The sequence below is a fragment of the Notechis scutatus genome, chromosome Z (assembly GCF_049901735.1).
Source record: "Notechis scutatus isolate UNSWTSFEM ecotype Mainland chromosome Z, rNotScu1.2, whole genome shotgun sequence".
NCBI classification, from domain to species: domain Eukaryota; kingdom Metazoa; phylum Chordata; class Lepidosauria; order Squamata; family Elapidae; genus Notechis; species Notechis scutatus.
Window position 1 is genome coordinate 39,510,128 of NC_142025.1, and position 22,685 is coordinate 39,532,812.

The following is a 22,685-nucleotide window of genomic DNA, read 5'->3' on the forward strand; positions in this document are numbered from 1 at the left end:
GGGACTCGGCGTGGTTTTAGGCGAATGGGCGCGATATCAGGGTGGAGATTAAAAGAGATAGGGGACCCCTTGTACTTGCCTAGATTTTCACTGAAGTCTTCTTGGAAGTCCTGGACGAGGGCCGCTTCCCAGTCTTCGTCTACAGTCTGATTGATGCCTGCCATTTCGATTCCTAATGGCGCAAACCCAGTAGGCTGGGTCGGTCTCTGTCAACGATGGTGAGAGGTAGTATTGTGGTGTGGTCCTTGAAGGAGACTTGGAAATGACTGGAACCAGCGACTGGAATCCGGTTGCCCTGGTAGTCCTTTAATATAAGCCTCTGAGTGCTGAGGTCCTGGCGGTGGATGTTGGGAATCAGCTGCTTCAGGGTTTTCCAGGAGACCATGGATAGGGAAGACCCGGAGTCCACTTCCATGATGCACGGTCGATTTTCAATGGTGACCTCTACACGGATTTTTCTGGTGTCTAAGGATGAAGCGTGGCCGATGGTGATAGTCTGATGTGCTTCTTCCCGTCTGGGTGCACCAGTAAACTTCTGGGTTCTGTTGTACTGGCTCCACTGGTTGTTAGGGCGGTCCCGATTTGTGGTGGGGGTGCCATCTGTTCGTCGGAGACTGTTTTCTTTCCGTTTGGGACTGGATCCTCTTTTGTTTCGGCATACTTTAGCAATATGCCCTCTTCTCTCACAAAAACAACAGATGGCGTCTAGGAATCTGCATTCGGATCGTGGGTGGTTTCCACCACATCCGGCGCATTGAAAAATCGGTTTACGACCCCGCTGGTCTCGTTGTTCGCGCTCTGACTGGAGTCTGTGGACTTCTTCCTCTTCACTATCTGATGAGGATTCGATGTCTTCATGATGGGTGGCTGACGTGTATTTCTCTGATGGCGTTGCCGTATCGTTGGTGGGTTGGCGGCTGGCCCCATTTGTCCGGCGCATCCGTGCTGCTGATTTATGGGTGGCTTCAGCTGCAGTGGCGTCGGCTATGGAATCTGCGAGGGAGATGTCTCCTTTGGCCATGATTTTGCTTTGGACCGTTGGGTCTCTTAGGCCAAGGACAACTCGATCCCTCATGGCTTCTTCTAGATTTGCGAAGCCACACAAGCCACCTAAATTCCTTAGGTCAGCTACAAAATCCCCGATGCTCTCACCTTCGCATTGATCCCTTTGGTAAAATTCATGTCTGCGGATGAGAGTCGGTACTGCCGGGGTGTAATGGTTGCGAAGGATGGGAGCTGGGAGTGGAATCCTTCAGATTGTTGGACTCTAGGAACATTTGAAACCTGTCCATGTATGAGTCCCAGTCTTCGCTGGCTGGATCGAACGGGGCGGGTGGTATAGCGCTGCTGGCCATTCTGCCGACGTCTGCACGCTGTCAGCCACGTGCTCTGTTGATCTTCGGTGAGTGCTCAGTCAGCTCTGCTGTCTCTGGATCCCATCCTCATCGCCAGTGTTATGTCTGGAAGGATGGGTCCAAGAACGGAGACGAGACTCAGAAAGTAACTACAGTTCTTTATTAGTGACTTCCGATCTGAGCGAAATATCCTAGCCGCAGCAGCCCCTTTTATAGAGCTGGCTGCGGCTAAACGACCAATGACAGTGATTTGAGCTTGCCGCGCTTGGTTTGCCCAATCGCGGCAGCCCGTTTACTAGCCAATCGGATCAGTCTGGAGGGACCAATCATGACCCACTGTAAGCGGACCAATCCGCTTTGCAGGCTTTCAAGCCTGCTAGTCCGGAACATAACTCAATGCAGCAAACATGCCTGATACTTCCTTCTCCTCCTATTTTCCAACACAACAACTTGTGAGGTAGTTCTGGCTAAGAGAAAGAAAGTGGCTCAAAGTCACCCTGCTGGTTTTCATGGCTAAGGCCAAATTTTACGCTAGCTTCTACACACCAATTTCTTTCTCCCTCACTCTCCCTCGCTCTCACTCTCTCTTTCTTTCTCTCTCTTCCTCCCTATCTCTTTCTCCTTCTCCCCATTCCTCATGAACTGGGCCCACATTTTGAATAGTCTGCAGATAATATTAATGGGATAGGCTATGATTTTTCTTATTTCTCTATATTTTTACAACCATGGTAAATGTATTTCAATAGGGTTTTATGGGTTCCCTCCAGGGGTGGGATTTTACCAGTTCGGTCCGGTTCTATAGAACCGGTTGTTACTGTTCCTGGTAATTCAGAGAACCAGTAAATCAGGCTTCTGGCTAGCCTCATCCCTCTCTGCCTACTTCTCTCCTGCCTGTACATCAGTCCTTATCACGCATGTGCAACATTGCATGCATGTATGACACTGCTGCCTGTAGCCTGTTCTTGCATGCCAGCCATTGCTTCCTGCCTTCCGCTGTGGCCCTGCCTTTACTGATCTTCCCTGGCTGAGTGAGGGTCTGCAAGCCCCGGTCTTCCCCCCCTTGCTTCCCCCCCCTTGCCTTTTGCTGCTGCTGCCGGTCACCTTCTCCCTCCCCTTGCCTTTTGCCACCACTGGTCGCTTTCTCCCCACACTTGCCTTTTGCCACCACCAGTCGTCTTTCCTCCCCCCCTTGCCTTTTGCTGCCACTGCTGGTCGCCTTCCCCACAGTTGCCTTCCATCGAGGAGCATATGGAGTGGCTAGTATAGGGTTCGGCCAGGTCAGCGGCTGCTTCTCTCACCTGCTGTGGCACAGCGGAAAGCTTCCAAGTCCCCCCTCCCATTAGAAATGGTTCCCGGGAAAGCAGAGAAGCAAACCAGGTTGAATCCTGCTACTCTCTGCTTGCCCGGGAGCCATTTCTGATGTGGGGGGCAGATTCAGAAGCTTTCCACTGTTTTGGGAAACTCTTGCACTCCCAAAAATAGCAGCAAGTAATAAAATAGAAGCAGCTGCTAACCTGGCTCAAGCCTCCACATATTCCTGCCACTGTTGATGGGAGACAAGAGTTTCCCAGTACAGCGGAAAGCTTCCACTGTAGAAATCCCATTAGAAATGGATCCCAGGCAAGCAGAGAAGCAAGTCAGGTTGAATCCTGCTTCTCTCTGCTTGCCCAGGAGCTGTTTCCGATGGGGGGGGGATTCAGAAGCTTTCTGCTGTTTTAGGAAACTTTTGCTTTCCCAAAAACAGCAGCAGGAAAGAACACGTGGAGAGGCTTGTGTCAGCAAGGTGCCCCTTGATCGAGTCTGGGACAGCTGATGGCAGCTGCGGAGAGCAGAGCCTGGAATCCCTGATGCACCACGTGTGTGGCCACATGAATGGGGGGACACGGACTGGTCCCAGAAGCCCCCATGCTGTCGGAATCACCATTGCCACCTCATTGCTGCTGAATCCCCCACCCCTTGCAGGTATGGTGAGCATGAGCCCCAGGATGGGTGACCGACTGGAGACGAGAGAGAGAGAGAGCAGCTCTTGGTACGGAGAAAAGTCGCGCATCTCCCAATATTCCTCTTTCCGTGAGGAGCACCTTTTAAACTTAGCGTGCTTCACAAATGAGGAGGAGGGTTCAAGGCTGCTCAAGGAGAAAGCAATATGGGGAGATGCACAACTTTTCTCTGTGCTGAGCTGCTCCATTCACCATGGCACCCACTCCCTGGTCTGTGGACCTGCTGCTGGCTTTAGGAGCGGTGCCAAGCCAAGCTCTCACTCTGGGAGAAGTGCCCGCGAACCAGTGCTGTGCTTTTAATCTCCGAATGGGGCGTGCCAGCTCTCTCCATGGGGGAAACCAACAGTAACACTTAGGAAGAAGCAGCCCGGTGCAAGGCGGCAGCCCCAAGGCAGGACTCAAAGCTTGCCAGCCTTTGGGGAAAAGCAGAGCTCCATGACAGCTCCCTGTCTCAGTGACATGGGGCAGAGCAAGCGCATATCGGCACTGCTCTCTTGGCCTCTGAATGGGGTGAGCCAGCCCTCTCCATGGGAGAAACCAGCAACTCATGGGCAGAGGCAGCCTGGTGCGAGGTGGTGGTCCCGAGGCTGGACTCAAAGCTTGCCAGCCTTTGAGGGAAAGCAAAGCTCCGGTTCCCGCCTTCAGCTGCTCCTTGAAGCCTCAGGCCCTGAGCAACGGTGGCTTCCTGTCTCAGTAATGCGGGGTAGAATGAGCACACAGTGGGTTGTTTGTGCAGGAAGGGCCTTTGGGGAGATTTCGGTATGTCAGCCAGAGAAAGGATGGGAAAATCTGCTAATAAATTGATCCACTGGTCTGCTACATACATTCAGGCCTGGGATGCATGCATCCCTTGAAAGTCTTTCTAATTCATGTTTCTACTGTTGCAATTTTGGTTTCATTTTATCTTCATGTCAAAAAGCAAATACCTCAAAGAGTCACTGAAGGGAAAACAGGTTACTATTATGAACCTTATCTTTCTACTATGCAGTAGCTGGTGGTGGAAACGACTTGATAGCCTGTAATCAATCTTGAATTCTACATGGCCAGCATCTTCTACTACTTTGCGTAGATCAGCGGTCTCCAAACGTGGCAACTTTTAAGACTTGTGGACTTCAACTCCCAGAATTCTCCAGCCAGCTGGCTGGAGAATTCTGGGAGTTGAAGTCTACAAGTCTTAAAGTTGCCAAGTTTGGAGACCTCTTTACTAGATTATCAAGGAAGAGAGTAACATGCAGCAGATGCCTAGCAAAATTTAGTAATACTGCGGATTGGCTGTTTACGTTGAAAGCAGGTGCAAGATAGTGATAGTAGGTAAATTATTGGGCAGTTTAGTTTGGTATTTATTTCACTAGGTTGATTTTAGAAAGCTAAACAGGATCAGACCTGGTAAGTACTTGGCTGGGATGCCAGCACAAAATAGGGTGTGAGGAGGAATGGGGTTGAGAAAGAAAGAAGGAAGGTAGGATAAGATAACTTTGTCATTTTTTTACTGTAAGTATACTGGCACACATTAAAAGTGAAATATATATACATATCCATACACATACATAACACACATATATGAATGCCACACACACATACACACACACATAAAAGCATTGCCTATTTTGAATATATAGCGGAAAGGAAGAAAGAATATTGGATACATATACACAAATGTGTGTGAAAAAAAGCTGCAAAGAAATAGGATTATAAAAATATAGCTTCCAATCTTAGCAGTTATAGATGAGAGAGAGAGAAAGAGAAATGAGAAACAGAGAAAGGGAGAAAGAGAAAGAGAGATGAGGAAGAAAGAGATGAGAGAGAGAGAGAGATGAGAAAAAGAGAGGGAGAAAGAAAGACAGAGACAGAGATACCTGTTTAAAATAAAATAGAAAAATGGCTTTTTAAGTGTTTAAGGTTACAGACCCCTGGGTTAGGCAAACACCATGGTTGTTCAGTGAACCTTGTGATCATTAAGCAAACACTGGTTGTTAAACAAGTCCATTTCCCCCAATGGGCATTTTTAACCGGAAACCCGAAGGAATTGTTGGAAACTGGCAAAAAACATAGAAAACCTCAGTCACAAGACTGTGTGAGATGTTGTAACTGGTCATAAGTGTGTATGTATGGCTGTCAAAACACCAAAAACAGGACAAAACACCAAAAAGTCTGTGGAGGTCAGTCGTAAATTAGAACACTTGCTAAGTGACTGGCCATTAAGCGAGGACAATTTATATTTGGTTTGCCATGGCCACCTTGGCACGCCCACCCCAGTCACATGACCCCCTAGCCACACCCACAAATTAGGCCATGCCCACAGAACCAATTGTTAAGAAATTTGAATCCCACTCTGGTTCCCTCATAAAAATGCTACATATTTTCTCAAATTATAATACATTGCCAACAGTGGCCTGGAGATACTTACCTGGAATTGATTGGACTGCTAAATTAGGAGAAAAAAAACAAAGGCATCAGATTACATATCAGTAGGACAGAGCTGACTTTACCATTAGGCAGATTGAAGCAGCTGCTTTAAGGTGTCACAGATAGATAAAAAAGTTAATTACTTAATTTATCTTTGTATGCTGTAAATTAAAGGTTCCTTCATGCACAGTGATCAAATGTGCTCTTCTATTTTTTTTCATCATCCCCAATGCCCACAGCAAACTGAGTAGCTTTCCAGTGTTCATATTTATTGCATGTGGAGCTATGTTACTGGTATATTTGCTGGCACTAAATGTATTAAGTTAATGTAAGTTAAGAAACAAATACGTTAAGAAAGATAATGTGACCACATTCATAATCTATGACTTTGAGTAATGTAAAAGTAAAAAACAAGACTCCAAATATAAAACCCACTTAACAAATCAGAATCACATATAAGAACACATTTAAGTGTCTTCTCAATATAAAGAACTAGTAAGAAGACAATTGATTTTTAAAAAGGCTCTGATAGTAATGATTTGACTGACTGGTTTAAGTTATTCAAATTCTACTGATTACTTTGTACCCTTCTGTAATTCTCCTGAAAAGCACATCCATTACAAGGGTGTTGTTTTTTTCTTTATTTTTTTTAGACAGCTGCTTTAGGACCATTTTTATTTCACCATATTTTGGAAGGAGAGGTATTAAGATTTCTAATAGCTAGTTGCTTCATTCTTTCTATCTGTTCTATATTATCTACCTTTTTATGATGTTTGATAACATTTTTGAGAAACATTACAAAGAAATAAATACTACTACTCAAAGACATGTAAACTTTTGTTTTCCAAGCTTGTTTCACAGAGCAAATAAATTATCTTACTTTGTTCTTCCAGGCAAATACAAATATTTCTAAACATATATTTAATCTTCTAGTCTCATATGCATTATATTTAACCCTTACAAACTACCCATATTGAGTTATTAAACTATTGTGCACATGACTTTAAATTAACATATCTAATAACAGTTAGGTAACACACTATAAGATAAAATCTTGTAGGATTACAAACCTCAAAGAAAATAAGAACCACAGATTGCAATGCTATAGTAAAAGCTATAAAGCTTCCGAATGGTACTTTACAAGCCAGAGTTCTAAAGAGTATTAGAATCAGATTGATTGTAATCTTTTTTGGGGGGGAGTGGTAGGGTTGGTATAGATTCTGCCTTAATCCATTTTTAAATCAGCAACTCTTTAATTATTGCATTGCTGCAAATATGCACCCCAGCTTTTACTTTGGCGGTAAGAGAAATGTGACTATCAGCTTAACCAATTGTAATCAAGCATGGGAGGAATTATTTGCATTTGACGCAGACTATAGTCTTTTTGGCCTTAAATGTTTTCTTTTTTAAAAAAAAGATTTTTATTTTTTTAAGATAAACATGTACAAACAAAAAATAAAAAACATAAATCCATCTTTCATTTTATATGCATGCAGTGTGTCAGTTGGTTCAAATCTTTTGTGCTATCCTTTCATAGTCATCATTCACAGTTTATATAAATTCTCACATTGTCAATCTAACATATGCTTATTTATTTATCAGTTATTAATCATTCATGACTAAACTATTTATTCCCTCATTTATACAAGATATTCTAGATTTTATTATAAAGTTTGTATTACACTTTCATCCAATGGTTATATATATTTGTATTATATTTTATATTGATCTATTAAACTTCTTTTTTTTTGTAAATTTTATTTGAGTTTTCACAAAGAGAAAAAAAAAATTTAAAACATCTTTTTTGAAAGTAACGTAATCCCGGGTTACATTTCTTCATACAGACACAAATTCAGGTTCATGCTCATTTTTATATTCTATTCCATATTTTTATTTATTTTATTTGCCAATTGTTTACAAGATAATAAGTATAAGTGTATACATAGTTGTGAATACATGAAATGGGTACATATAAGAAAAATAAAAGAATAAGAGAAACAATAGGACAGGGACGGTAGGCACGATGGTGCACTTATGCACGCCCCCTACAGACCTCTTAGGAAAGGGGTGAGGTCAATAGTAGACAGTCTAAGGTTAAAGTTTTTGGGGTTTGGGGAAGAGACTATAGAGTCGGGTAGAGTATTCCAGACATTGACCACTCTATTGCTGAAGTCGTATTTCCTGCAATCAAGTTTGGTGCGGTTTACTTTGAGTTTGTATCTATTGTGTGCTCTTGTGTTGTTATGGTTGAAGCTGAAGTATTCATTGACAGGTAGGACATTGCAATGTATGATTTTATATACCATGCTAAGTCAGACCGAAGACGGCGTAATTCAAGGTTTTCTAGTTTTAGAATTTCAAGTCTGGTGGCATAAGGTATTCTACAACGAGTAGAAGAGTGGAGAACTCTTCTTGTGAAATATTTCTGGACTTTCTCAATTGTGCTAATATCAGATACGTAATGAGGGTTCCAGACTGATGAACTGTATTCGAGTATTGGTCTAGCAAATGTTTTGTATGCTCTGGTTAGTAGTGTGATATTACCAGAGAAAAAACTACGTAGGATTAGGTTAACAACTCTTAATGCCTTTTTGGCTATGTAGTTGCAGTGGGCTCTAGCACTTAGATCATTAGAGGTGAGTATTCCAAGGTCCTTTATATCTTATTACTATTTTCCATTTTCTGCATAGCTTCTCCCCTCTTTTAATTTTCTCAATTTTATTTTAATTATCTCATCTCAATTCAAATCATTGTATTTATATTTTTTGTCTGTCCTGTTTCAATTATCTATTATCTTTTCTCATTAAACAAAATTTCTCCTGTAGTTACTGATTGGAGTATGACGCCTTTATATCTTTTCCCTAAAGTTGTAACATTCAATATAATACATAACTTCCATTTGGATTCTGCTTGGTACATTCTTAAAATACACACTGTATTCTTTAAAAAAATAAATTATAAATGTATATAATTAAAACAACATTCCATTCCAATTCAATTCTATCATTAATATTAATATTCATTAAAGTCTTAACATCTTTAACATTACTTTTCAATTAAATATCATACTTCTATGGGAACAATTATAAGCTTTCCATAGTTAATTCCCCCCTCTTCACTTATATTTTATAAAACATTAACTAATTAAAATGTTCCCATTCCTTCCTAATTCAATTTTCCCATTTATTTTATTTCACTTATTTTATTCACAAACATTTCACTAAATTACACTAACTATTTTATCCCTCATTTTAATCATACGTTGTTTCCAATTTTCTAAAGTTATTTCACTAATATAACAATACAATCTTATGTACCTTTACAGAATCCCTTTTTCAGTTAGATTTTAACCCATTATCTCTAAATAGGTCCTGTTTCTCTATATCTTGCTCCGGTCCTTTGTAACTTCTTTTCCTTTCCTTCTTCCCTCTCTTCTTCTCTCTCCCCTTTTTACCCCCTTGTCTCTCTACCTCTATTTCTCTCTTTTGTATTCCCCTTTTCTGTTACTTTCCAGTATTATACTTATTTTTTGAATTATTTTTCTTTTCTTTGGTTGTTTTTTTAAGTCTTAAATTCTCCATTCTCTTTCCCCCCCTTTCCTTTTTCTTCCCCACATAAAATTGCTTGTTCATTAAAGATGGCTTCTTCTTTGTCCCAGTCTTCTTGATTTGCAGTTGTTTCTTGTTGTTTCTCATAGTTCCAAATCTCCATTTCTAAGAATTGAAAAATGAAGCCAAAAGAACCCTTCCCTTCTTGTGCATCTTCTTTGTACTTTTTAAGTTCCATTTTCAATTCATCCAGAAGTGATGTCATTGTATAAATTTTTAAACAACCATCCGATTGATTTTAGTCATTCAAATATAATAACCAAGAATCCAAAGATCACCAAATAATCCAAATACACGCAAGCTGTTTCTTTTTTGCTCTTTTTTTTTCACTTTCTCTTCCTAGGGTTACTATTTAGTTGCAAAGTTTCAGTTAAAATGCATCTTTAAGAAGTCTTGTTGAAGTTTTACTGTAGATTCTTTTTAATTCCAGGCAGTCTCCTTCCTCTTCCAGATCCTGCCCTTATTTTTTTTCTCTCCCTTCCTGCTTATGAAAAAGAAAAATTTTAATGTCCAGAAATCTTTATTATCCCTTTGGCATTTTGTTATATTTTCAGCTTAATTGCCTATTGATGTCAAAGCGAATTTTTCCGATTTCTTATTTAAGTCTCTTAGTTTTCAGTATAAGGAAGGAGAGAGAAGAAAAAAAAGCCAAACCTTTCCCTTTTCACTTTCCTTCGCTGCTTCCGATTCTTCTTTGGGAGCGATGTTATTTTTTTGTAAGTTTAAATTCCAGGGTACCTTAGTTGTTGCTTTTACAATTTAACCCGATCAGCAAAAACTTTCACTTCTTATCTTCCTCCTGCACATTCTTTTCCGATCGAGTTCTTCTTTGTGGTGGCCATTGCTGACCACCGCTGCAACCGCCTTCGGGAAAGGGAGTAATGGCCAGCTGAGGAGGAGAGATGCGACTCTCCTCAACCCTGCTGGTGGTCTCCCCCTCTTCACCACCTCTACGGGGTGGCTTAGCCCAGAAACCAGCTGACTCGGGGTGCTCCAGTGGCGAGCCCAGACAGAAACAGCGCATGATCGTAGATTTCTGTCTGTCACTGAAGCCCTTCAAACCGAAAGTCCTGTGGTCGCCAATTGTTGAAAGGTGTCAAAATGCCTTTCTTTCGATGATTCGATTTTCCCACTGGGAGAACTCCGGTGCAAGGATACAGACAACTGCTTGAAAGCTGGATCTTTTTATTTTTCAGGAAGGCGGAGAACAGTGAGAAGTCTGCGTTTCTGGGCTAGCTAGCTTCTTATGGTAAGTCCCTGGGTTTTTATACCCTTTTCTCCCTTTGTAAGTTGATTTTGTGTGAGTGTTTGTATTTGTGCCTAATGTTTCAAACCCTGTTTGAGTTTGTCTTTATTTCCACCGGAGGGCAAATTCTGCGGGGTGGCCAGATTGTATTATTGATTTTCTGTAATCTCTTTTAGCTTTAAGATAGTTTTTCATATTTGTTCTGTGGCAATCTCCTGTCTGTCCCTTTTGTAATTTATATTTTGTGTCTTTTGTCTGTTTGTTTTGCTTATTTGGTATGTCCTGTGTTTGTAAGGGTTTTCTAAATTATCTTTTGTTTCCTCTTCCTATTTGTCTAGTTTTCTTAATTACTTTGGCTTTTGTCTATAGGGATTCTTTAATACTTTTTATTTGATTCCTTTTCCTATGTAAGTTTGTTTTCTGGCTGACCTGATGTTCCCCTTGGGCTTTTCCTGTTTTTTTGTGACACTACTGCCTTTGTGAAATTCCCTTTCCACAACCTCTTATGGCTCACTCAGGAATTCTGGGAGTTGAAGTCCATAAGTGACAGAAGAGCCAAGTTTCCCTACCCCTGATCTACCGTATCCATGCCACAATCATATTTAAATAGTTTTTTAGGTTTGTGAAGTGAAGAAGGCAAGAGCTCACAACCAGTGACTTCCAGTTGCACTTTCAGAAGAAACAGCCTCCTTCTGAAAATTGAACCAGCACAACCATTTTGCCCTCTGGAAACTATGAATTCCTGGAGAGCATTTGGGGTGTAAATCAATGGTGGTATTCTACCGGTTCGGCCCGGTTCTGCTGAGCTAGTAGTGCCGATGAGCAGCAGACACCGAACCAGTTCTCTCTGACACTCTACTGTTGGGCCCACCTGCTTGCCCAGGCTCCTACACTAACCTTATTCCCTGATTTTGAAGCACAGCTGCTTTGCGCAGCACAGCAGATTGCAGCGCGGCAGCTGCTGAAGCGACAGGGAGAATACAGGATTGCAGGAGGTGAGTCAGAAAGCCTCTGTGCCTGCACAAAGTGCGCATTTGGTGCATGCATGCGCAAAGTATGTGCATGTGCGCAAATCGCGCCCACCAAGCCACGTCCACTGAACTGGTCGTAAACATTTTTGAAGTGCACCACTGGTGTAAATTGTCATTATTGTTCCTACTACAGTATATTATTGGGAATGTCCATTTTATTTTGTCTCTGCTTTTATGTTTTCATCATATGTTTTTATGAGGCTAAGCGCAGGAGTGGCTTTGGAGATCATTGGTATAAATATAGGTTATGTTTTGATTTTCTAAATAATAATAATAAATGTTTTCTTATGTTTAATGAATAAAAATGATAATAAATAATTTAAAAAACAATCCTTCTGTGAACCAAACTATGGCTTATTACACATAAAGCATACTAGAATTACATCAAATAATATTACATCAAAAATCACAATCTCTAGAGAACATTCATGAGTTCCTAATAAAATTCCTGAAGCATTCATCTTTTATCCATAGTTTTTTTTTAAAAAAACTCATTAGTTCTTTACTTCTCTATGTTTTTGAATAGTTTTCTCTCTTGGGGATTATTTTTTCATCTAACAATCCACCAAAAATAAGAAGCAACTCAGTTGTCTTTGATTCTCTTTTCTATAAAGGCTATCAGTAACTTGCCAAGCTTCAAATAAATACAGACCACTATTTTGAGATTTTAACATTTAATCTCATAAAAACATAAAAGCAGACAAAATAAAAAGTATATTCTATAGTTCCCTTATACTATATGTCCATTACGGGAGATACCAAATTGTTCCCTTGTTCAAAAACTCAATCGCTGTAGATCCTCTGAGAAGAATATTCAGCAATAAATAATTATGTCTGGTAGTATAGCAGTGATGTATTTTACATTGCATGACTACTTTGCTGTCAGTAAAGAATAAAATATTCAGATTCCATCACTTAATTGTAGTAAAGAAGAGGAGGAGGGGGTTTCATAATTGCCCAGGAGACTTCTTTAAGCTCTCACAATTCATATACAGGTCTAATCAGCATTTTAAGTTTAAGAGAAAAAGGTTAAAAATGCTCAGATTTCAATGAGCAGGAAATACAGTCAAAATTCATGGCATTAGATTAGTTTATTTAATGGTTTTCAACAGGGACTTTTCAATTTCATTGTAAAACTTCTAGGAGTAAAATTTTAATCTATTAAAGTTTTAATCAGGAAGTTTTCAATTTTTTTTAGATTTTTATCAAGTTTTCTATTTTTTGACCATAAAACTGATCTATAAATTGCTTTTTAATATACAGGATGCTATATGATTGACCAGGATCATATTCTGTTATGTCTTTCATGGGCATCAAAAAGAAAAAAGACTGAATTTTCTCTAAAAACTAAGAGTACTTAGGCATATCTTATAATACCTAGGATGCAGGAAGTGCTTACAGAATTAAAGAATCAACCCTGAATTTTACAATGTTAAATAATATACATTGTTTTGATTTCTCAACCTAACTGTATAATAATTATTTTTTATTAAATATATAGTATATGCCACCTACCTACCAACATCTCTGGATGGTTGACAATTGTTAAAACAAAAAACAACATAACCCCTCCCTCACACACACAAACAGCACAAGACAAAAGAATACAACTAATCCTTACTTAACAACCACTTTTTCCCCTACACAGCATCCTCATGCTCATATTTTGTCTGCCAGTTTTTCCCTTGCTGAAGTATTTCACAATTTCCATGTACCGGCACAAAATCTTTATCACCTGGTCAGCTCAGGCATACCACTTGAGAATGGATGAAAATTGTCCACCATTGGATCCAATATTGGCACTTGAGGTGGGAATGCACCATGACCTCCTTTTTGACGGACAAAACTAAGAACTAACTCTGGGTTGTTTGCTGCTCAGAATTACTTAAGATGGGCATCAATACAAATCTAATAAATAAAAAACTTGCTTTCTTGCGAAAATGTAACAATAATAGATTGACAGATTACTAAGGAATATGTATATAGGAACTGATTACTTTGAAGATTTATTTTTTTTCAGAGTTATTATCTGAAGACTTATATGTGCCTTATCTAATAAAGAATATGACTGCCTTCAGAATGGGATCCTTTCTTTTTCCTTCTTTTCCCATCTGCTGCATTTTTCTCCTTACTATTGACTGAGGTTAGGGGGTGGAATATGAAGATTCTATATTTGCTACAGACTTTGCACACATATTTTAAGTGAATGATTCAGAAAGATCCTAGCAGCTGAGCAGTGCTTTGAAGGACAATGTGATGAAACAGCAAAACTAAGCATGATTCCTAATCAGGTTTAAAATATTCATAATGAATCTAACTGAAAAGCAAGGATGGGCAATTTGGAGACAAATTCTACTTTTCATGATTTTAAAGTGCAGTTAGGGCCATAACTCTTGTTCCATCTTTCATTTATTGGCTCTTTTCCAATATGGATTTAATATCAAAAGGAGTTGACTAACACCTGATAGATCCACAATAGGCTATACAGTGAAGTTTTCTCTTTCAAAATAACTCGAGCTAATAATTGACAAGTACTACACTAATCCTTCCACAGCACTGGGCTGATTATTCTGCCCAAACCAGGTCGGTTCTACTGCCTGATCAGCAAACATTGGAGAAAAGTGCCCCAAAATCAAGGGAAAGATGGCATGCCTTCACAATCCTAAAGTAGCAAATTTGAGCTAGGACAATCATAGGGTTTAACTGACTTTAACACTTGACTTCAGCTGACTTCAACACTTATGAAATAGGTGTTCAAGTGCATCAGATTGTGTCCATGGCAAAAACTGTACTTGTGTAAGAGTAGGGAAGGGACTTATTTAACATTAGAACAGCTAAGGACATCTTAAGTTTCTTCAGATGTAGAGATGAAGGCAACATGAAGATCCAGCAGAAAAATGAGATTGCCATAGTAAGTTCATGTTGTGGATAAAGGCCACAACAGGGAGAGTTCTGGCAGAAGGTTCCAAGCTCAATGCCTAGCATTTGCAGCCAAGTAGCTGGTACTAAAAAATATCCTAGAGAAGCCGTGTGAATCAAAGTGGACAATTATAGCCCAGATGGCCAAAGGTACAATGCAACTTCTCCTGGACATATAAGTAAATATCCAAGAAAATAAATCATCAGCTCTATTGTTTTATATATTTTATACTATGAATTTCAACTGATCGTTTGGCAAAGAGTTGCTTAAAGCTTTCAGCAAATTCATGCATGGTTCCAAGTTATTGTTATACAAGATTTCAAGGAGAAGAATGAATTATAAAGCAAAGATCATTTAAATTTCAACTTACCCATTCATTTTCAGAAGTCCCAGCTTGTTTCTTGTCTCAAATTTCTATATTTTCACAGCTTTTCTGCAATACTTGGTCATCTTCCGGCCATCTGATGAGCTACTAAAATAATAGCAACTTTGGAGGCACTGACAATATAGTGGGCTATCATTGTCAAGTACACAATTATGTATTACAGGTATTTTTCAACTTACAACTACAGTTGGGACTAGAATCTCCATTGCTAAGTGAGTGGTCATTAAATAAATTGCATTTCACAACTTTGCTTGCCATGGTTAAGTGAATCACGCAGTTATTAAATGAATTCAACTTCCTCATTGACTTTACTTGTCAGAAGTCAGATGAGGGAGATCTCAAATGGAAATTACATGATCCTGGGATGCTGTAACCACCATAAATGTGTGCTGCTTGTCAAATCATAATCATGTGTGCAACAATTGTAAGCTGCTTTATTCAGTGCCTTTATAACAAGAGCTACATGTACATCAACATGCCTGAGGGAATATTAACTTACATATGTACATAGATTTATTTCAAAGAATCAAAAGAGAATGTTGTTTTGCTTGTCTCTAAATAAACATGCATACAATGACTCACATATGTTGTTTATAGTTTCACACAAAACAATATTTCACAGCTGGCAAAATGAGGCTTGGCATAAAAGAATAAAAATATGCTAAATGTTACTTTTGTATGGAAACAAAACATTGTCCTTATCCCTCCTTCTGAAAAAAAGGAGAGGAATACGTTACTATTAAGAATGCTGAATATATCGGCTAATGCCAAAATTATTTAGAAGAAAACTATATATAACTTGCAGTTATGTCAAGATTCATCTCAATGTCCAACTCTTTGCATAGCTGACTTTCTGGTGTAAAAGGATGGTAATCTTTCATCCCCAAAATGAAGGAGCATGTTGCTGGGTTCCAGGCAAGAGTGGAGAGACCTCCCCCGACCCACCAAGGGTCAATTCAGTGACCAATCAGGATTACAGATGTGGCCACATGACATGGACTACATTTCCCAGGATACCTTAACTACATTTATCATAATGCATTCGCTTAAGGGGACAGCTCTCAATTCCTAACTAACTATCTCAATTCCCATTACCTATAAACTGTCTGGGCAGCACAACAGTTCTTACACTTTTTAAATCTAAACTTCCTGGCTAGTGTATCTCAATATTGAATTATTCCTACTTGCAGCTGTCTTGATTAAGATTTTATACAAATGTACTTTTTGGGTCGTATGTTTGTTCCTTCCCTATCTGAGATAACAAAAATAATTATCCAAGACAGTTTTTTTTTTCTTTTTGGTATTTCTCTGAATGTTTTCCCAACAGTAGTTTGGCTAATACCAGTTTTATACTATTTTCAGCACTGAAAAATGTTTTATTTGCCTGAGATGGTATATCATATCATCTTACTTTGTTCTCAATTTTGTTTTGCTGCTTTACATTTTTAGCATTAAGCTTTGTTTATGAGCCAGTCGGAGTAAGTAAGTTCAAGTTTCTTAACAGCTACATTTTCTCCTGAATAATCTCTGAGGAGTTTCATGTTAGAAGAAGCTGGGGGATGTAGTGCAAGTAGCTGCCAATTTTCTGTTCCTCTCTGTCACCTATCTTCCTTTCTCTTCCATCTATCTTGCCAGATATCTGAACTGATTACTCACCATGAATTTATGAAGTGAGGTTGAGACAGCCTGTAGCCTTAAGATCCACAAACTGATCATCACTCTCCTTAGTTAGATGCTGCATGTTTAATCTTAGTTCTAATTAAAACTAGAACCACCATTTACAGTTTAGTTATAGAATAAATTTTGGCAGTGAAAATAAGGCTAAGCATTGATGTATAAAAAATAAATTTATTTTTGCTCATAATAATTCTCATTCTCATTTGAGGAAAGTCAGTTTGTTTTTTGAGGAATAGTAAGTCATATAAGTTCTATAGAGAAGGCTCACTAGTAGAATACTTTTCCTATAAGTTCAATTTGGCAGTTTAATATTGGATTGGAAAATAATTTTCTATGAAATTATGAAGACCAACTGCTGATTTGTGCAGATATTATTGAACTAGAGGATAAATAATTTGATATTGTATAAAGCAAATTCATGTGCATTTTTTATTAATTCCTAAATGTGGGGTGCATATTGTATTTATAAGTGGAATATGTTCATCTATATTTTTTTTAATCTTCCATTAAGTTACATTCAATGGAAAACTAAAGAAAATTGAGGTTAACTTCATAAGAAAATGAGATGCACAAAAGAAATTAAGTAACTACAATGGAAATGACCTTATTTCTATATGCCTGGAAATAACACTCTGTGTTTGATATTTTACATCTGTTACCTAATTTTGACAAATGCTATAACAATAAATTGTAACAGTTCTCTCAAATATGTTTAATGAATGAACTAGATGGATTCCCGTATTATAATTATAGAAACACAGATGTCTTTTAAGATCCATTTGTTTTTCCTTTCTCCCTGTTTTCAGTTTCCCAGTACCAGGTGGTGTTTATTAGCTTCAACAAATGTGGCTCTTCTCAAGCATTCCTTTTGTAATTTTTGCAAATACATTGTTCAATTTCTTTGTCAAGCTATTATGGGATGATATGAATTCATGGTACGGATAAATGATAAATGCTGTTTAGTGGTAGCTATCCCTTACTAATTTTGCAGTATAAAGTAAGCCCCTTTTTATGATTCCTTTCTATTTTCCTCATCTGGAGAATATATCACTTTGTATGTTCTAATATATGCATGAATCAAAATGCATTGCAATAGGAATAATGCTAGTATCATCAAAAGTAAACTATTCTACTAAAATAAAAAAAGTGAAACAAAAGGTAAGAACCCCAATCCATGCCCACAGAAATAATGATATATGTGTTGCTTATTCTTTATTCTGTATTTTGGGCAATTAAAAATTTGGGCAATTGGGTGTCTTGACTTTTTTCTTCAGATTTATTTTTGAGGCTAAAAGATGAATTTCTATGAAACACAGACTCCTGTCTGGTTATCTCTAAGGGAATTTAAATCAATGCCTCAACCCTGTGAGATCAGGCACTTAACATTATGTGCCACTTGGCAATTCTTCAACCCTACAAAGGACCATTTGTCTTTTCCAAATTCCTGTTAAAGTAAAAAAACTGTGATGACCTATTTGTGCATCTCTTTCAGTCTATCCGTAGGTGCATGAGATATTGTAAGTAGTGTTGCGTATGGGTAATTTTGAACCCTGAAACAATGGTATTACATGCCATCTCCTTTATGAGGTAATATGTATTATAAGTATGTTCTGTATTATTATAAGCTACTATTATAGGGTATTGTGTATCATTAGGGTTTTGTTGCAGCTAAGATTATTTTGATGAAACTGCATTTGAATTTTTACATCAAAGTTCTGAAAATGAACAAACATGTATTGGTACCTCAATGTTAGGTCTATTTTTTTCCTCAACTCCACAGAAAAACATTTTGGAATGGTGGAATATATGTACTAAAAATGAATGAGTAATTGAAGAAATAAATAAATAAAATCTTAAGTTTGGACTACATGTGCAGTAAACCAAGAAAGGACAATGTTTTTGTCCTGAAATTGTCTGCAAGAAAGAATAGCCTTTGACTACTGCATGTGCTCATGCATTGCCTTCTCCCTGGCTCATTTCAGAAAATACAAAGATATTTCCTTTCAATCAATTGCACATATAAACATATTTTTTTACTTCTAAATTTTCTCTATCCCAGCAGCAAGAAATCACACATCACCTAGCATATGAAATAATTATCTGACAACAATTAATCATTTGTCAATCAATATTTGAGTGGGGGGAGGGCTATTTTCCAAAGTACCAGAAGGTAAGGCAAGGAGCATTGGATGGAAACCGATTAGAGAGAGAAGCAACCAAGAACTAAGAAGTAATTTCCTGACAGAATAATGAACCAGTGAGTTGGACTAAATGACGTCCAAGATCCTTTCCAACTCTGTTATTCTGTTATATTCTGTTAACTTAAAGGAATATAACCTTCAAAGGAGCAACCGGTGTGGTCAAGCAGAAGACAAAGGTGAATTCTCTTTTAGTATCTTACTCTTCAAATTTACTGAATAGATTTTTGACAGTCTGGAAAGAGTATAGGAAGACATAACATCGCTGATTCTCCAACCTTCTTCCATTTCACAGTTGTGTACAATTATTCTGCCAAAAAAGAGAGAATAATATGCAAAATTAAAATGCAGCATAAACTATGCAGACCTCTTCCTTTCTACCAGGAATAGTAATGAATACCTTGGTTGCTTGTTCAGATAACATGATATGATATGTTGAACCATAACCTACCAGAGCATATTGAGTATATTCTTTTCTTTCTTTTTTGTTTTAAACTGGCTGTTATACTCTTCAGATCATGATCCAACTGTGTGATAGTGACTTTCAAAATACATTTAAATTAAAAAAAAAAAACCTATGTTGCTAAACAAAATGACTAAAACAAATTTGCTAAAACAAAATGACTACCCTATTGAAGAAGGTAAGAATTTAACAGTTAAATTAGCCAGTGTTAAGATTAGATATGTTAGATATGTTAAGTTCAGTGGTGGGATTCAAATTTTTTTACTACTGGTTCTGTGGGCGTGGCTTGGTGGGTGTGGCAGGGGAAAGTTACTGTAAAATCTTTATCAAACTGTAAAAACATAAATATTCTCTATCAATATTTAAAACTTATTTATTGAAATGCTACATAGTACAGTAGAATATGCCATTTACTTTTATGATAAAGAGCAGTTTAAATACCGAAAACATTTGCACAGTTACAGTAAGCTGAGAGCCAGCTTGCTTTCTAAAACTGCAAATAATTACCTATCTTTTAAAAAAGAAAAAAAACTCCCCCCCCCAAATATGCTTTAAGTGAAGCTGCAGCTTTCTATGAAGTTTAGCAGTTCACACAGTTTGAAATAAATAAAAAGTGAAAACTTAATTCTAAGCTTTTTCAGATATCTAGATATTCAGTATGAAGTCAGATTTTAAGTATAACAAAACTAGACACGAGCATTCTTTCCACTAGTACTAAATATAATTTAGGATTTGAAGAAGGAATAACCAACCAAAGTATACATAGACATAGCTTCAAAAGAAATGTGAACAGATTTTTCGATGGTGGAACCAAACCTTGGTCCATTCCCTTTCCTCTTGTAATGATACTTACTTTCCCCCACTTCTTTTCAATTGGGTCTAATTCCTGGAGAACAGTCTGGACAAATTCCCACAGTTCTCTTGGCAAAGTTTTTCAGAAATGCCATTGTCTACTTCCTAGGGCTGAGATAAAGTGAATAGCCCAAGATCATCAAGCTGGCTTTGTATCCAAGGCAAGAATAGAACTTACAGTCTTCCAGTTTCTAGCCTGATGGTTTAACTATTACATCAAAATGGTTCTCAATACCTCCCTTTCACTTCAGCTGTGAAACACCGGAATTAGGGAATTTCTAACTTCTAACTTCTAGGAGTAATATTTTCAATTGTTTTGATTTTGATTGTTCATTAAATGCTAACAGATGTAAGTAAACAAAGCCAAAAACATTTTTCTCTTGATATGCTAACTTTTCTTTTGCAGAAAAAAACCACTTGTTTTTATCAGAATACTTTTATCAGAATACTTACGTGTACGAACAACCAAACCCTCATGTGCAGAGTTACTTTATTACATTCTGACTATAAGACAGTCATCCCTCCAATCTGGCAACCTAGTCATGGGAACCATTAGCTAAGGCTCCAAGGAATTCAGAGAGGGTCAGTTATGGCCCTTTTATGGTTGCACACTGACTCTAGATTTGCCCTGTGCTTCTTTCCTCCTCTGTCCCAGGCTGGATACTTCCCAACACTTTTTGATCTAGGCTGAAAACAGAATAACAGAGTTGGAAGGGGCATTGGAGGTCTTCTAGTCCAACCCCACCTCTCCCACTTAAGGAGGAAAGTTTATGCCATTTCAGACAAATAGTTTTCTAATCTCTTCTTTAAAAACTCCAGTATTGGAGCACCACCACTTCCGGAAGCAAGTTGTTCTATTGATTAATTGTTCTAACTATTGGGATATTTTTCCTTAGCTCTTAGATGCTCTGGAAAATAGGTTGACTCCTTTTGGAAGCCCCTCAAATTTTGAACACTGATATCATTTCAGTTGGATGGTGGTTTGAATGTTTGGATGGATACCACATGGTAGTCAAGAGGGACTCCAGGTCTTTGTTCCATTTAATGGTCATCTACATTTTTGCAATCTGGGTCTGGTAGATCTACTTGGTGCCTTTATTTCAGACTATTATCTGAAGATGCTTAATGTATTCTCAATCTGCTATAAAGGTTTATGAGATGAACTTTTTAGAAAAAGCTGGGAAAGTCTCCCTTGAATTGTTATGTTTAATATTCTTCAGCAGTTCAGACACATGACCAGAGGTTGTATTCAGAAGGTTCTGACCAGTTCTGGAGAACCGGTAGCAGAAATTTTGTGTAGTTCGGAGAACCGGCAAATGCCACCTCTGACTGGAGATTTTACAGTATCCTTCCCCTGCCACGCCCACCAAGCCACACCCACAGAACCAGTAGTTTAAAAAAAATTGAATCCCACCACTGCACATGACCATGCTGATTTTACTCTTTGCTTGATTTGCTTAACTGGCATTGTTTTTTACTGCCACATGTTGTCAGCTACTTGTTGTATAATGATATCTTTTTTTTTTTTTTTTTGCTCTTGCTTATATGTGTATCCAGTAAACTAGTCAACATAGCTTAATCTTTGGGAGGGGCAGTGACCAGATAAAGAAAAGATCAGTACATAAAAGTTGAGCAGGAGATAAACATAACAGTCATCACTTTGCACACAGATTTTAGTTTTTGACTACTTTCTTTCTTTCTTTTTTGAACTGCCTTCAGTCTTTTAGTAATATTAAAAACTTGTATTTGCTTCATCAAAGAAAAACCTGATTTGTGGCTTAAGTCTCCTGGAACAGATATGCAGGGTTCAAATTTATTTTTTTCATAGATTTTCTTTTTCTCAGTGGACCATGCCAGCAAGTCACTTTCCGTTTTCGGTTATGACTGGTTTTACTCAAGACTAAAAAGAATCACAAGGACTGTAATGAAACCTATCACTAACAACTACTTTTTAATGGAATGATTTACAAACCAGAAATGATTCCAGTAGGAACACTTTCCTTTCAATCTGAATAAAAGAGAGAAAACTAAATGCTTTTGCACCTGGGAGCTGATAGGAACCTCAACACTCTTTTAATATATTAATAATTACACTTAATGATTCAAAGTAATTATTACAAATATTGTTTCATAATAAATATGTATGCTACTGCTTATAATCATATTACATTTGATTTCATCAGAGATGTACAAGTTAATTGCTCTCACTGCCATTGGCATATTGAAACTAATGGAAGGGGAAAAAAAGATTTCCCCTTTCTTTTTTGTTCAGGTTTCTCTGAGGACCAATTCAAATATTTAAAAAATCCCCAGGAGGTTCTACAAAATGTCAATTTGAGTGACATCATACCGCATGGTGATCATACATTATTGAAACTTTGTAATCTACTACACTATTCCCAAGTCAGCCTAAAGCACATTTAAAAATTAATTGCTCTTATAGAATGCAAAGTAACTGTGTCCATCCATTAGAAAAGGAAGGAAGAATCCAGTGAATGTCCTATCAGTTGCTGTGGTGATGCAATCATGAATTATTGAATTGCC